At 35.1% G+C, this 17,395-nt stretch overlaps 1 protein-coding gene and 1 long non-coding RNA gene across 6 annotated transcripts in view; one reads left to right on the top strand and one right to left on the bottom strand.

Moving 5' to 3' along the window:
• slc12a9 (solute carrier family 12 member 9) overlaps positions 1–17,395 on the bottom strand; it is a 253,109-nt gene that overhangs the window by 146,826 nt on the left and 88,888 nt on the right. The gene's annotated exons all lie outside the window — the stretch shown is intronic.
• LOC120525092 overlaps positions 11,917–17,395 on the top strand; it is a 55,401-nt gene continuing 49,922 nt past the window's right edge. For all 5 annotated transcript variants that reach the window (XR_005632890.1, XR_005632889.1, XR_005632891.1 and 2 more), the window contains exon 1: positions 11,917–12,160. This is a non-coding gene — a long non-coding RNA (uncharacterized LOC120525092). The remainder of the gene's footprint in view (positions 12,161–17,395) is intronic.

Raw genomic sequence — 17,395 nt, 5'->3', positions numbered from 1 at the left:
CCTGGTCCTGTTGTCTTTCTTAGACTTACTTGTACTGTGGCAGATTTACTTCCTTCTCCCTGTGTGATGCTGGGCAAGTCACGTATTCTCTTACTGACCCCAGAATAAAAACAATTATGCTGTTTGTTGCAAATCATCTCAGATAAAGGTGAAATTCAGATGAACAGTAGTAATACATGGAGACGAGTCTCCAGGTTCAATAGTGCTTACTGTACACTCTGCAAAAATTAAATTCAAAGGTCAGACTCTTCCTCTTTACACAGAGCTAACCACTTTGCACACTGACTAAAAGGAAGTCACTCAAGAGTCTAATAATGGTTGGTGCACAAAGCTGGGAAAACAACTAAGCACATTCAAAACTGGGTACCACTTTATAATAACTGCACACTATGAAGCATTAGTTAAGCTTGACTAAATACTTTGTTCATCATTTAGAAAGCATCGCTTCCACATTAATTGGCATTAGCAACCACTTTTTCATAGTGTGCAGTTAATTATAAAGTGTTACCGAATTTAAAAAGTGGTTGCTAATGCCAATTAATGTGGAAGCGATGCTTTCTAAATGATGAACAAAGTATTTAGTCATGCTTAACTAATGCTTCATAGTGTGCAGACATGAATAACCAAATTCATATGAATTGGTCAGGACCTAGGAATCTTGTGTTGTATTGGACCATTGGTGTACCACTCACAGTACCTGGATTTTGTTTCCAATGCAACTTTACTGTAGCAGGGAGGGTGCAGGAAAGTCTTATAGAAGAAAAATGTCTTTTTGCACTGTTGACAATAATAAGAGTTAAAGCACTTATTATCTGCAATGGCATGACAGAATATTAAATCAGATGTCACAAAATGTATAGGACAGATGCTTGTGGAGACTCACAGTGCCTGGGATGTGGACTTAAAGAAGAGAAGGAGGATGTGGATGGGGAAAGTTTTTGTTAGAAAGACAGAGACTCAAAACAATTGATACATTGAAGTGAATTTTGTACATTTCTAGCCCTGAGCTGAGTTACCTTTTCAATTTCCATAGTATCTTTTAACACATACAGAAAGTACAAAAGTTTGCTAAATACTAAGTAATACTGAGTTGGTATCATATGCCTCTCTCGTGATACTGTACTGTATGAAAGGGTTTCTGAAAATAATTATGTGAACAGATTCTTAACTAGAATTCTGCAATCATATTTACCAAAGTTTTATTAAGTTATAACTATCCATCTGTTTCTTAACCAGCTTAAGCTGGTGGCACATTATATGACTTCTAGTTGGAGAGGATGTCAAACATGACTACTGCAGTTGCTAATCTCATCGCCTGAGGATATCAGATTATATGACTAGAAATTGCATGGGGTGACAAATTTGTTGACTTTGTGTCGACTTTCCATTTTTCAGGTAACTAATAATGTGCTGCCTGACAATGACTGTATCTGTGTGAAGGGTTTACAGACATGGCATGGCCAGTTTAGTCTATAATCTCTGCCCTTTTTTCTTTTCCTTTTTCATCCTTGCACTACCTTCCTTCTTCCTTATGTGACAGATAGGGGCGCTATCGCTCCCTTGAACCCTCAGACTTGACTTCAGTCACCAGGTAAAAGTCCAATATAATGACTTTTTATTAATCAACAGTGCACAAAGCACCCTTCTCTCCACAATACTCATAAATTCACACACATATAATAATCAGTAACCCTCCACACTCCCAGATGCGTTGCCACCCTTCTACCCAGCTCAGCTCAATGTCTGGGGATTTCCCACAGTCCTTTATAGTCCTCGACCCGGAAATGTTTCGCCCTCTCTGTCCACTGTCCACGTGACTAGGGACACTTCCGGGTCATATAAAAATCCTTTTTCTTCACCCTGGAAGTACATTGCCTATGACACACTTCTGGGCTATAGGGCACATGTGACTCTCTGGGCCTCCCTGCAGCGTCCTCTGTTGGCCCCTGGGGTATCCAGCAGGGCTGTAGGGAAAAACTCCATAGTCCATGATTCCCTGCTGGTATCCGGGGCACCCCCATGCTGCAGGGAGAGCTCCATCTGGTGACCTGGGGGTATTGGCCGGGATGACAAGCCGGTCATAGACCACACTTGTAACTGCATTATATGTATTCTACTACTGGCTGAGCTGTTGCTGGTTCTCATCTTTCACTTACTCATGAGCCTAAACCTATGAATTCAACATAAAATAAATCCTGTTTGACTTTGTTGGATCAAGTCACAGAGTGGTTGGACTAAGTCACTAGGTATGTCAGACTACATGACCGGTGATGAAGGGTGTATACTGCAACTCACTAAGATTACGTGAATGAGGTCTGCAGCTAATAAACTGGTAGAAAAATTGTGTAATGTGACAGAGCCTTTAGGCAATCAATATATTTAGTAACATCAATGTGGTTAGTGTATTCAGTAAGCTTTGCACTCATATACATAACCTGCTTATGACCTAATACTCTTTCATATACAATATATTATATTCTTATTTATCAGTATTATCTTACATTGATTATTTTTCTTTTCTATATAGTATACCTGTATTATACAGCCCTACTTTTTCCTTTCATTATTATGGTGTATCAGTCTGTAATAAAAAAAAATATTTTTTAGACACTGTCAGGAAAAAAACTGTTAATTGTTTTTTAGCAAAAGAGAAGGAAGAGCATCTATTTAAACACTTACTGGTTTATTGTTCAAAAACAATATTGTCTTAAAATTACAAAAAGTATTGCCATGTCCTGTCACTTAAAATCCTCACAACCACAGGGCCCCTGACAATGTGGAGCACCAAAACCACTGACTTGCTTAACCCTTAGACTTTTGAATTGCAGGCCTCCTTAACCTATGATCCTCCAAACTTCTGTAAGCTCCAACAGCACCTGGAGAAGATAAAAACTGGAGGTCAAGAGCATCTCAGCTAAGGGAGAATGTAAGAAAAGAGGAGCGGGAAAGTCTGAACTTATGCAATGGCATTCATCCTACCAAAATTCCAATGGGTGTTCCAGCTGTGATTTATATGCTGAATGATTACTTGATACAAGCTAAACTGTTAATTGTGCCATTAATTGTTTTTTTTTTGGTGGTGGTTATTTTGCGACTGTTACAGCTTTTAGACTCACCAAGTAACTTGAAATAAACATCTTTGGATACGGGAGGAAGAAAAAACTAATTTGATCAGTGAGAAAGCTTGCAAACTTCTCACAGACACCTGGCCAATAATGTTAAACAAGATAATTAGAGTGCATCCAAGAAAAGGTAAGTTTATGAGATCTGTTTTATGGTGGCAAATTGAGCTAATGGCCTACATTTTAGTAATAATTGATTTATGGACATGCAGGTGTAGTGGAGGTCAAGAAAAAAATTTAAACTGTTCTATTCTTAGTAGGATGTTTTAAAATGTTACTTTAACATAGCACAATGTTAGAATATCTATAAACGTATGATTTAAAATATGCAGTGATTTTAAGGGACTGCTAAAGACCTTATTTTATAAAGCATATTAAATGTTTATGTCAGGAAAATCAATTTCATAAGATGAGATGAGACTACAAAACACATCAGATGATTATGTTACAACCAAAATTAACTAGATGCTTATAATGTTAGATTATTTCTCAAAACGTTTGTACTGTTTCATTAAAGATAACTGTTTCAGTGGTTTAGTTCCAATACTGTTTTCTCATTTTGCACACAATCAAAACTGTTGCTGTCTGATCAACATTATTGTTCTTTTACAAAGTTAAGTGGAACAATGTTTATAATATTGTAAAATCCATTTAGATGTCTTCTGGCCATGGTCAACGTCTCAGTTAGTAATAAACTCATTTTACACATTAAGTAGAAGATCTTCAACAAATTCACAAGAAGAACTGAAGAAAACACTAAATCACATTTCCTGTAGTAGGAACTTAGAGAAAAGCCAAGCAAAATGGCACCTTTTATTGGCTAACTAAAAAGATTACAATATGCAAGCTTTCGAGGCAACTCAGGCCCCTTCTTAGTAGGAACTCAAACAGTAGGCCCTCCCTTTTGCATTCATTGCTGTTTATCATTAGCCCACTAGATGGAAGTAATAAGCAACTTACTTTAAAAAAAATGTCTTACATTAAAAAAAATACTATTATTAGTAGTAGTAGTATTGCATTAAATATTATTACTTCATTGCCATAATAACATCAGTTGAAAAGAAGTTAATTTGGGGATGTTCTTACAAATAAACATCTATACACACATACAGCAGGAATTTAAATATTACAGTAAATCCTATGATATGGGAATATTTTAAAGTGTTTTTTTTCTTTGTTTTTATATTTGGTTATTTTACAATGTAAAAAGTAGTATATTTCCATCACAAGAGATATAATTTGCAGCTGCAGTTACTTAGATGTATCAGTAATATTAAACTTATAGCTAAGTGTGAAAGCACCTTCTTCCCAAAGAAAATATAAAATGAGAAGCCAAGCAATTTTCACTTAAATGATTAAAGCACCTCATCGAAACATCTTTAAATGGGCTAATGGGATCTTCTCAGGAACAGAGTGGTAGACCGAGTTGTTATTGCTGTTGTATTAAATCTTCAAAGCCCTGTGTTTAAATCCACTGTCTATGAGTTTCTCTACGTGAGTTTCCACTGTGTACTCTGGTTTCCTCCCACAGTCCAATGACACACTTGCTAGGTTAATTAGTGACTATAAATTAGCTGCTTGTGAGTGACTGAGTGACTGAGTGTGCACGAGATGTCCTTTGAACTTCCGTAACTCATAACTGAAAATAGGCAGGTTTTGAAAATGAATTAATGTTTTACAGTAAATGTCATCCATGAATACATTTGCTGATGATAAAGTGCTACTGATGTAACTGGGTTGAGTCTCTGCACTCGATAAATCTGCTTTACAATAACATATCCAATATAAGGATTCTGCAGCCTATACCCACAGTACTGGGCATAATTCAGAAAGCAGCACCTGGTAAATATGCCAGTACATCATGGAGCCCACTTACACATATGGCCAATTTGGAATCATCTATCAACCTAATTTGTACATCTTTGGGAGTACGGGAAGTGAAACCAAAGTACCTGGAGAGAAAAAAAAATGAAAAAAAATACACAGACTAAAGGAGGGAATGAAAACTTCATACAAACAACAATCAGGTGTAGTATTTGAACTAAGGATAGGTGATCCATGATGCAGCAATACTAAACAACATGCTACCATGGTTTGGAGTCAATGTGAATGTAAAATGAATGGCAGAATGAATTAACCTTTTCTGGTTCTTCTGCACTGCTTGTCATTAAGTGGCTTTCTTCAGAAATAACACTTTTAAAAGTACAGTTCATTTATTCCTGCAGTAAATCTGCATTCAGAGCTGTACTGTTGAAAGCAGAGGTCTCCAACTTCCACAGGTCCTGGTGGGCTGCAGTGGCTGCAGATTTTCATTTTAACCCTTTTCCTAAACAGCAAGCAATTTTCAGTGCTAATAACCTCCTTTTTCCTTTATTTTAATAGCTGTTTTAAAGGTTGCAGTCCTCTGAATTGGTTTGTCACTTCTTTAAATGGCAGCCAAACAGAAATGAAATGTGAAACGAGCCAACAGATGACCAGTTATATTGGACCGCCAAACTCCTGCCAATTTCACTCTAACCAGCTTCTTTAATGAGAAGCCAATTCTTGCTGATAATTAAAGCCATTGTTGAATATCATGACTTGTTGTTGTTCTCATTCTGCCACAGCAGACTGTTGATTTTCTGTTTTTTCTAAGACTACTGTCAAGATGTTTTGGTGACCTGAGCAGACCAAAATGTCCGAGACCTTCATTTTTCTTTATTTTCAGGTTAGCTGGTCATGTGGCGGCTTGTTTTGTGTCTCATAATTGTTTGGCTGCTCATTAAAGAAAAAGAAACAACTAAGGGGCCTAAGACATGTCAGTTAAAACTAAGGCAAAACAAGTTAATCAGCAGCAAAAACAGCTCACTAATTAAGAAGATGGTTAAAATGAAAGCCTGCAGCCACTGTGGCCCACCAGGACTGGAGTTGGACACCCCTGGTTTAAAGCATATGTTCATCTCTACAGCTTATAGCGTTGACACCATGCTTTAAAAAGTAGTTATTCTATTGCAAATCAACTGTTTTAATAAATAAAATGTATAAAAACACTACATATATTATTTTGATTTTAAAGTAAGAAGATGAAAATGTTGACACTAAGAGATATGTCATATTTAAAGTGGAAGAATAAATTAAAGACATTTATTTTCCATGTAAAGTATCACAATATGATAGTGTAAAAGTGAAGACTAAATATAAATTCACACAATACAAAATACCATCTACAGTATCCAACATATTCCTCATTTCCCAAGTCTTTAACAAATTCTGATTCTTTTCTTCTTACCAGACAATGGTCATATATTCCTCCCACCTCTTGTGCAAGCTATTTCAATTCTACCTGGGGTCCCCTTAAAGGAGGTTCTTTCTAACACTGAAATCTTTAATTCTAAACTATAATACTTGTTTAAAGGACTAGGTAACCAAGACACTACATAGGCTGCCTGGTATTAACAAAAAGTAGCACTGCTGCAGTTGGCTCCACCAGAGGTTACCTCTTGTTGATGTAGCCTGACCCCACTCACACTGTCTCTTGTTTCTTGTGCAGTGACCGATAAAGAACAATGACTATATGAAATGACTGTTGAAGGTTTTCTAGAAGTTCAAACATAATTGCACCTACAAATCAGTCTGATGGAAGAACATTTCTTAATTATTACTAAATATGTGTGGCACAAGCAGTCTAGATAATGTATCTCACTTTGCATTACATACTCTTGAAGGAAAAACAACTAAGAAATAGGGACCAGGATGCTTGGTGATTACTTAATCTTTTGGCATTTTTTAAATATGTAAGATTTTAATGGTGCTTGAAAATAGGGAACTGATGTTCTGCCCCCTCAAACTGATGACACTATTCCTCCAATTCAAATATTATTGCAAACATTCACAATCTCCTACACCATAATTGTGTAAATAGGCAAAAGTTTAAACAAATATAGACACAAAGTATTGATCCTACACCAACGCTTGATGCGTCTACTTCCACTGGAAAAGGTAAGGATATGTCAGGATGGTGAAGACTAGGAGAAGAAGTAAATCTTTCTTTTGGATTCTGAAAAGCCTGTTGGTCATTCTTAGTTTAGCTGATGGAGCCAAAAAAAGGGAGCTAAACTCTGGAATTAAATGTAATAATTAGCAAACCAAACAAACTTTTGCACTTGCTTTATTCTCTTTAGTGTGTTCCAAAGAGAAGATCTTATCAGGAACCATATCTAATCCCATATAATTTCTATGATTACCTAAAGCAGAACTAACAACTTGTGAAATTCACACTTCTCTAATTTCACAAAAAAATGTATGTGCCCTTACATTAGATAGATTCTCTCTCACATAATAAATGTATGACTCTACATTTGGAGAAAAAGACCATATATCATCAATGACCCAATAAATCACAAAATATTTACTTGATGAATGGTCCAAAAAGTGCTGGTGCATTGGCCCATCCATAAGGCATCACTAAATATTTGTTAGTGACCTGCAATAGTATTAAACATGGTTTATAATTCATCATTCTGTTGAATATGCATAAACCTGAATATGCTCCGGAGTTTAATAAATTAAGTAGAACTGACAAGATCAAAAGAAAGAATAGTTATTTCTGATCATAACTGTATTGAGGTCTCTATAATCAATACATGGATGAAAGTACCCTCCATTTTGGAGACAAAAACAGCTTGTAAAGGACTGGAAGAAGGTCTTATGAAGCCGTTTGCAAGGTTTTCATGAATGTAGTCATCCATAGGTTTTCGTTTCGTGATGGGTCAAAGAATACATTCTTCCTTTAGGTAACACAGCACCATAAAAAGGATGGATCACACCATCAAAGGAGTGATGGGCAGGAAAAACAGAAGATTGTTGCTTACTAAACATGTCAGCAAATTTTGAATATTATATAGGCAAGCTATCAATAAATTCAAACATATATATATTTGCAAAACACATTCTGGGAATAACAAGTTATTAGTCAGAATATTTTGATTACTTTGCCCCCGGCTTGCTTCACTTGCCAATCCCCGGGCCTGTGCCACGCACTAGTCACTTTGCAGTTCTGCCGCTTGTGTATGGGGATGCGGATGTACAATTTAAACAGATTGTTATTTTCATGGGAATTTTTACATAGGCATACTAGAACTAACTATTTTACATTACAGCAAGTAATTAACCATATTAGAAAATAGAAAAACGTAATAATTTGAAAGTAAATTATGTTTCATATTACGTTAGAGTAATTCATTGTGTAATATGATTTTGTTCTGTTTTGGTTTGAAAATAACACGCAAATAATTTTTAGACTTTATTATCGTCAATATCACATTGAATTTTTATTCTGTGTTTGGACTTGCATCGTGACAACGCAACGCATAACTGCCCGTGATTAAGTTTGGTTTCTTTCTCTCTATTAAATAAACTGACTTTTTCAAATGTTTGGCTCTGAGATTTGTTAATTGTCTTTGCAAAAGCTATTCTAATGGGAAACTGTAAACATTTTAATACGAATGGCATATCAAGATCTCCTTTGTTGTCTAATGTTATCCGCGGAAGATGTACTACAGAATCTTTCTTGGAAACATCCTTCTTTCTACAGTAATTTGTGCAGTGGAAGACCAGACGGTGTTAACGGTTGTAGATATTCTTCATGATATTGTAAGTTTATGCTTTCATCTTCCACACAATCACCACCAACTATTTCAGCATAGTCTATTGATACACATTTAACTAATTTGCTGTGTAACAGATCAACATTTTTGGAGTTAATTCGTTTGACTTCATCGTTTCTCAGTGCTAGGATTGCCCGTGTACTCATTTTTTCCTGTTGATAACCCTTTATGATGAAATTCTTCAATAAGATCTGGACATAATACGTCCTCTTTAATTGGGAACTTAAAGTGAGGAAAGCGCTAAAATTTATAAGTGCTGAGAGTGCAGGAACTGTGTCTGTCAAAAGCATTCACACGAATGAGAAGTGAGATGACCGTGTGTGTCGTTGAATACGGTTGAGAGGAAGGCGTGACTTGAAAAAATCTCATGGCAAAAGTCTCGTCTCATCCCAGGATTTATTTTATATAATATAGAGAGACAAGTGCTCATCTGCAAACTGTTTATGAGACAGGCACTTCAGTTTCCCTAAAGCCTAGGACATGCTGCTGCTAAGTGCCTGGATTCTACAAAAAAGCACATATTTGAAGCTGCTCTACATTAATATTGTTGGAGGAGAATTCCAATTTTGCCTACGTTCATAGGCACTGGCATTTCATGTCCAGATGAGAACAGAGATGTAATAAAAGGGAAAAGGATGGGCTTAACCCTGTTTCTTTTCTAGCTTTTAATCCTGTAGCCTGTCTCCTATCTCTTGTGCTAGGTCCAATATCTCATCTAGGAAATCCTATAAATTGTATTTTACTAATTCATTCTTTAATTCTCCTAACAAGCCACTACAAAATAATGTGACAAGAGTGGTATGTTCCCAACCTGACTCTGATGTCAGTGTTTTGGGAGTAATAATATATTCTGCTTTGTTTCATGAACTTTGTTGAACTCTTAATCATTTATTGTGAACTAATCTTCCTCTGTTTGGCTGATCAAAGACTTCAAAGAACTCTTTAACAAGTGCTCCTAAATTACAGGAAAGAGATGCTTATTCATGTAAAGAGCAGATGCCAATTTAAGAGGATAATTTCTGTCTATTTGTGAAGACTAAGTATGTAGTTGTTGATCAAAAAAGAGTTTACACTGGTTTTTTGAGCCCTGAAATTTATTTGAATCACCTGAAAAATGTTCTAGATGTGGCATCCAAGATGTATTTATATTGACTACACTCTTAAAAAGAATAATTACAGTTGTTTACTGGGTTGTGTGGTCCTTTGTAGAATTATTGTTGACAAAGCTCCATTTCATTCTGGGACAGGTTCTTTGCATAACAAATTGGTTCTTTGATGTTTGAAAAACTGTATGAAAACACTGAAATCTTTAATGTATGGTAGGCTACCTAGCAGGACACTAACAGTATAAGAAAGAGATGGAGCTGAACAACTACAATTGGAAAACAACTAATGTCTTGGCCATAGTGTTGAGAAATCTTAAACCTTATGAAGGCCATGGGCAGTCCTACATCTTCAGTGGCTGTGAGCTGTGTCCCCTTAGGGTCAATTTTTAGTACAGGAAAAGGAAACACGATTAACAGAATAAACAATGATGCAATAACTTGAAGCCCAAAAATACACTAAATGAAAATAACAAATGACAGAAATTAACAAAAACATTAACATAGAGAAATGGACAAAATAGTCTAAATAAATAAATAAATTTAACAGAGAAAAATAGATACCAAGACCATAAAAAATAGCCTCTAAATAAAAAGTTGAATGTTAATAAAACCCATAATTAGTGTGGCTTTCTGGTACTGAACTTTAGTTCCCTTAAGCAAAACATGCAAAAAGAGAAATAAAAATAAATCAGACCTGTGCAGTAAAATAATTGATACAAAGCAGCCTCTGATTAAGAAACAGTTTGTAAGGCAGTACAGCCCTTTGAAGATAACTATTGAGCATCCCTGTTTTTAGACAATTCTCAGTTAATAATATTTAGTATTTGTTATATTCTACACTGCTTTTAAAATCACCTGGTTCTCAAAATATTTGGAATTTCTTATCCTTTGCATGACACGTCAAAAGCCTAAGAAAATTGGCCCCTTTACTTTTTTTTTTTTACATGTTTTTGAAAATTGAAAATAGGATTACTTGCAACCATATCCTGTTATGATTTCAAACCTGCTAAGCATAAGCACTTTGTAAAATGCCTGACTGAATTGTCAAAAAAAGGCTTAAAACCTAAAAACACTCAAAAAGCCTAACTAACTTAAATTAATAATTTAAGAATCTAATAGAGAACTAAAACCAAAGATGCACAATGACAAAATGCAAAAATAATGCCAAAATTGCCTAACAAAAATATTTGACAGTACATGGTTCATGAGTGGAACCAGTGTGACCATAATGAACTTTTAAGTAAGACAGACCAAATAACCACTAAAGATAAGTATGGCCCCCTAGCCAAAGGGCTCAGTGAGTCTAGAGTTGGGAGGTGAACTGGGGAAAAAGCCCACTGGTAGCTAGAAGACAGAGACAGAAATGGGAGGTGGATAATTACATTACTGGGAGAGTGAACAATGCCACTAGGTAATCTGAGGTTCAGCATTAATCTAAGTATGCACAAGGAGGCTGCAGAGATATTTTATTTAGTGTTCTTATCTGGAATTATTTGTTCTCCCTGTATTTGCTTTTCCCTTGTCGCTATTTGCTCATAAATGTACTGTGGACTACTTAGCATGTAATCTTGGCAAGTAAAGTTGCCATATCTCCTTCTTAAGAAAATATGATTACAATTCTGCATTATATTGTTTCAATATAAATTATTAATTTCCCTCTTTTAAATGCCCAATTATTCCTCTTATTAACTTCCAGTAAATGTAGATTGATTAGCAGGTTAAAAATAGTTGCATTCAAGAAATCTACTAAACTTTTTTAAAATGTTATTTTAACAATATCCTTAGTCACTGCAAAACATAGTGTGTTTTTTCACCATTAAGGAATGTATTCTACAAGCTAGAAATTTGACAAAGGCCAGTAATTTACAATAATTGTTTGGGATGGTTGTACTATTTGGGATAATTCTAAAAATGGCAGTCAGTGGGTCAGGACCCATTGAAATTCCAAAAGACTCTGATAACATATAATTATGAGAACTGTGTTTGCATATTTGGCATTAGGTATAATGTGGGCGTGGGGCTCTCCAAAGGGTGTGTCTTGGCTCCTGTCCTGTTCATGATTTTCATGAACAGGATATAAATGCTCAGACAAAGTTTGGAAAGTATCCAGTTTGGAAAACTAAGGGTTACATTTGGAACTCTTTGAAGATGAAGTTGTCCTCTGGTTGTCATCAGCGTGATCTACAGCTTACAACTGAATGGTTCATAGCTGAACAAAATGAGAATTAGCCCCTTCAAATCTGAAGTCATGATCTGCTTCCAGAAGAGAGATGGTTACTTTCTGCAGGTAAGGAGAGCAGCTGTGAGTGTAGAAGTGATTTTGTGGGTGACCAACAGCAATGGCAGTTTTGTGAATGTTGTATCAGACTGTGATGGTGAAGTGACAGCAAAATCCATTGAAAAATGCTTTTATCTACAATTTGGTCTACACTGAAAAAGTATAACATTGATGTTGTTCATTCAACATAAATTTTCTCTTTCAAGCAACTTAAGATTAATCATTTAGTGTTGCAGCTTGAAATATTTGGTTTCAGATCTCAATCAAAGTAAAACAATTTGTTTGTATCAAATTAAGTTATGGTGGAGGGAATAAACATAAAAATCCTATTCATTTAACTTAATATTTTAGGTTGTTCATGTGTTGTGTTTGAGAGGCCGTTTGTATATTCTTTCGGTCAAACTTTCCAGTTTGATGGTTTTCCAACTGCCAAAAAAGAAGAACAACTTAAAAAATAGATTTACTTCAGTAAAAAAAAAAAAGTGAATTGCACCCAATCACTCTAAATGATTTGCCTCAACTTAAAAATTGTGGGATCAATAAGCTTAAAAGAATTATATTGGTTCAGATTGAAAATATTAAGTGTAAATCATCACATTTTTTTTTCAGTGTATATCCCTATTTTAATCCACAGTCAAGAGCAGTTACCAAAAAATATATATGATTATCACAAGTGCAAAGTTTCTGAAATGAGGCTCCTAAGTAGAGCTGTTTCTGCATTTTTCTTTGTGACATGGTGAGGTGTAAAGACTTTCAGGAGATCTTCAAAGGAGAACAGGTGGTTCTCTGGATTAAGAAGAGGCAGTTGATGTGGTTTGTACAAGTAGTTAGAATTTCCCAAGAAGTCTCCCACAGTAGGAGAGAAGATCTGGGGTGGACCTGGGGAATGGTGGAGAGACTGCATCTCTTGGCTGGGCATGCAAGAGGATTGCCCTAGAGGAGCTCCAGCTCCAAACTGTTACTAAGAACAGGGTTGTCTGAGATGTTCAGCTCAGTGTTTTGCCACTGCAGCAAACTATAGGAAAAACACATTGAAAGTGAAGTGCAATACTGTACTGTAGTCCATGTTTAGTATAAAGTTAAGATAAATGTATTCTTCAAAAACTGTGGCATGGTAGTGTGATTAGTCCTCCCGCCCAACAGATCCAGGACTATGAATTTCAATATTGCACTCAGTCATTGTCTTTGTGAAGTTTGTGTATTCTCCCCATATTCTCATGGGTTGTTTCTCTTATATATCCATATCTATCCATAAATGCTTCCTATTTTGTGCACAGTACTGCTACCATCAGACCATGGGAGACATGTTTTTCTTTTTCTTAAGGATTAAGGATTTCCCATTAAAATGACTAATATTCTAAAATAATTTGTAAAAATTAAGGAGAATATCTGCAAATCATCTTGAACATCTACTTAAAATATAAAGAAGTTCAGGACACAATTAAATATTTTACATGTCTGGTAGGTATTATTTGAATTTGAGTACATTTTGGAATAGTAATATGAGGAGGGACTCTGTTTATGGCTGTCAATAGGTGTGTTTTTCATCAGTCATGGTGGCTTCTTGGAAGAAATAAATATCCAGGCCCATTCACAAAGGACTTACTTAATTGATCTTCAGTTTGCTCCCAGTTTGCTCCTACCTTAAGAAGTGTATATATCGTCCCCATAAAATATCCTGTTATGGTAAGGAATTTCTGAGATTCTTCAGATAAGGAAGAGAGACATTTCAATGTGAGATAGATAGATAGATAGATAGATAGATAGATAGATAGATAGATAGATAGATAGATAGATAGATACTGTACATGTGACCCTATATAAACCTATAAGCTATAGCCCTACGTGACCTTAAATTGCATTAAACAGGTTTCTGAATGATTGTGTGTATGCATTCCTTGAAGAATGTCTTTATATTCAATGCCAGAGTCTCTTTAAGTAAGACCTTCATCACAAATGTTGTTTCAGTATTTGACTATATTGTAGTAACTCTGTAATTATTCAATATTCATTTCATCCTTCAATTTTTCTTTAAATGCTGTCCCAAGGCTGTGTTGTGCCAATTTTTTCCTTACTTAGCCTCTTATTTAGTATCTTTGCATCAAATACAATATTATCAGCTATAATTATAAAATAAGAAAGGCAAGATCACTTGATAATGAAATCATTGGAGCCTCATATACAATAACCTAACTGAATAGCTTACTTCAAGGCATGTTAATCCATCCTCAGAATTTCTAGACTCTACAGAAATACTCATATTCACAAAGAAGGTCATCAGATACACCATTTTTCAAGTATAGGGGGTGCATCTAGACACTACACATGAGGACTTTGATCATCATAAAATAAACTGAAATAAAGCTTTGTATGTAATCACTGGGACTGACTTTTAAATTAAGTGTCCATAGGTGAAACAAATACTCCAAAATTATGAAAGAAATATATCAGAATGGTTGTTAGTATAATAACTGGCAGCAGGCTCTTTAGTCAGGAGTTACTCTTTTGTTTGTTTTAAATGTCAGGCAAATATATTCCTGTCTCCTAGCTGAAGAGAAGTGTTTGCAGAGTTATACTTAGCTTCTTCCTTGGCAGGGAGCCATCTCACTTGTTTACATCGGTGACCTTTGAAGCTCAATGACAGGCCAGGTTCAAACAGCACTCGGCAAGTTCTCAGGGCTGCCGCCACTGTTAATGACTCTCTCTTTTTTCCAGCTCTCACATGCTTACAGCCAAAGCTGAAAAATTTTGCACATCCTGTTCTTCAGCACGTACCTCTCTGAATGTGTGTCAGACCTTGAGACACCAGCTTGTTTCAAGGATGTCAGAAAAAAGGATATTATTTCAATTTTCTTAATTCTTCTTGATTTGCTATAATCATGAGTACAGAACAACGGGATTGCTGATAACATTTATTGTTGTCTATCCTATTTACATTTACCAAGATAACACATTTACTGAGACATGAACATGTTTGTCAGTGTGGAATGCTTTTCTCAGTTAAAGTGACTGGACACATGTACTTATGCACATTTTATAATATCATAATATATATTTTATAATATCATATAATATTTCATAAACCATACTGAATGAATATATGAAAACCCTTAACCATGTAAAAAGAGGTAAAACTATAATAAATGATTATATGAAAGAGCAGAATCTTAAAGTTAGAGCATTTTTAAAATGCTTTGAAATGTATGCTGTCTGTGATCTCATCGGAAATGAGTAGGCAAGTCTCATCTAGGCCATTCTCTTCTTTTATAGGTAGAGAATGTTCATGCCAACAGTAAAACTTTTTTAACATACAAAATTCCTTATTCACCTTTAGTAAAATATTTTGTTACTCTTTCTCATCTAATTTGCATAATCCTGATAAAGCATGTTTGGACTACTACTAGCATTCAGGAATCAAATATATAACTCCTTTCATATGTTATTTATGCATGCTCGGGCATGGCTGTGCAGTTTCATAGCTACACTGTGGAGAAAATGTGACTAAGAGTCAGGTCAAGGAATGGAGCCAGGATTAGTGAGATAATCTGGCAGTAATTTATAATTAGAGATGCCTACTATGATATAGGCAAATGATGAGCTCATAGATAGCAGTAATACAGATGATTACTTTAGGCAGCCCAATAAATGTTTATACCTGTATAAATGAATATTAAAGATTATATATATATATATATATATACCTATAAACCACATCCTGTATATCTGCAATATATTTATCATAAACATTCAAATTATATTATTGTTGGCTATCTAACACAAAGACACAGATTCTGACAGAATAGGAAAATCTTTGAGTAAAGAGGTGAAAAAATTCAGATAATATAACATCAGTAGTGACTGTAATTGGATATCAGTGCTCACACATTACACAAAAATTGTCAAATTAATATTCTACCTATCATCATGAGGTTTTGTTGTCATTTGTGTTTTTACTTTCTCTTTATTCTTCTATGTATTTTAAAAACATCATTTTCTTTAATTTAATTTAGCAAATTATACATAAAACATACATACATAAAAAGAAAACTCTTGTAGACATGGGGAGACTGATTATAAATCTACGCTCAAATATAAAAAAACCCATGTAGTTATACTTCACAATTACATAGTGATAACACCAGCATACGTTTGTTAAAAAATCAAATATGGCAAATCATATATGTAAAGATTAAGATTTGCTTAAAAAACAACTTCTTGATAGCTGAACAAAAAAGAGTCGGTATGCCGATTCTGAAGTTTGATAATAATCTCTATATGATTCTTACTGCACATAACAGTGATTTCACTATAAAGAATGCACATCATGGATTACAAGAAAAGAGAGCTTAATAATTGACAAGGTCAGTTAATTTTAAGAAAGCAGCGTGATTCAGTTATTAAATCTAAAGGTGCAGTTGCCTTCTGGATTACGGAGGTGTGTGCAATGTCTGTTGCCTAGAAACACTGCAAATATTGAGGATGTGTAACTTCAGAAACACTCAACTCTTAAATTCCTAACAATTCTGGCTACAATGTAGGAAATGATTGTTAGAACTCATTTTAGGACAATAAAGGTCAATATAATAGAGATACAGTAACAAAGAGGATGTCTTTTTCCAGTCAAGTTCACATTATCCTGTTAGACTGGAGTATTGCCAGGATAAGGTCTTTTTATAGCCTTTTTAAACAGTCTTTCTCTAAAGAAAAAAGACAAAGAAGAGACACAGTGGGTAACAATATTAATCCTCTGGCTTGGTATCATTCATTATGTGCCTGGAACTGGTCCCGTCATTGATCAATCACTAAGCAAACTTAAAACAGGACATGCTTTTATGCACGTACTGTACTATCTTTTTTGGTTTCAATTCCATTGGGCAAAGTCCTGTAAACACAAGACAAACAAAAAAAGGAAAAAATAATCAAAAGCATACATTTAAAGACATAGATGCAACAGTCTGGGAGCCAGGTAACACCTTTTCTTCATTAAAAATGAATTTATCATTTCATCTTCTGGTGCCTAATACAACAGCTCAGACATACTTTAATTGGAGTTTCAATGAATACAACAATGGATCACATAAAATGTTGTTTGGCACTCTTTGAAATAGAAACATTTTAGGGCACTGGCTTATCAGTTTGTTCTTTCTCTGTTTTCACAGCAGTGAGAGTTGTCACCTATCTATATATATATAATTCACTAAGGCAAGACACCCATGGAAAGCTTGCCGGAAGGGGCATGGATTC

This window comes from Polypterus senegalus, chromosome 3 (genome assembly GCF_016835505.1).
Source record: "Polypterus senegalus isolate Bchr_013 chromosome 3, ASM1683550v1, whole genome shotgun sequence".
Lineage (NCBI taxonomy): Eukaryota > Metazoa > Chordata > Cladistia > Polypteriformes > Polypteridae > Polypterus > Polypterus senegalus.
The sequence above is the reverse complement of the archived record's forward strand: the minus strand, read 5'-3'. Positions and strand labels throughout refer to the sequence as shown.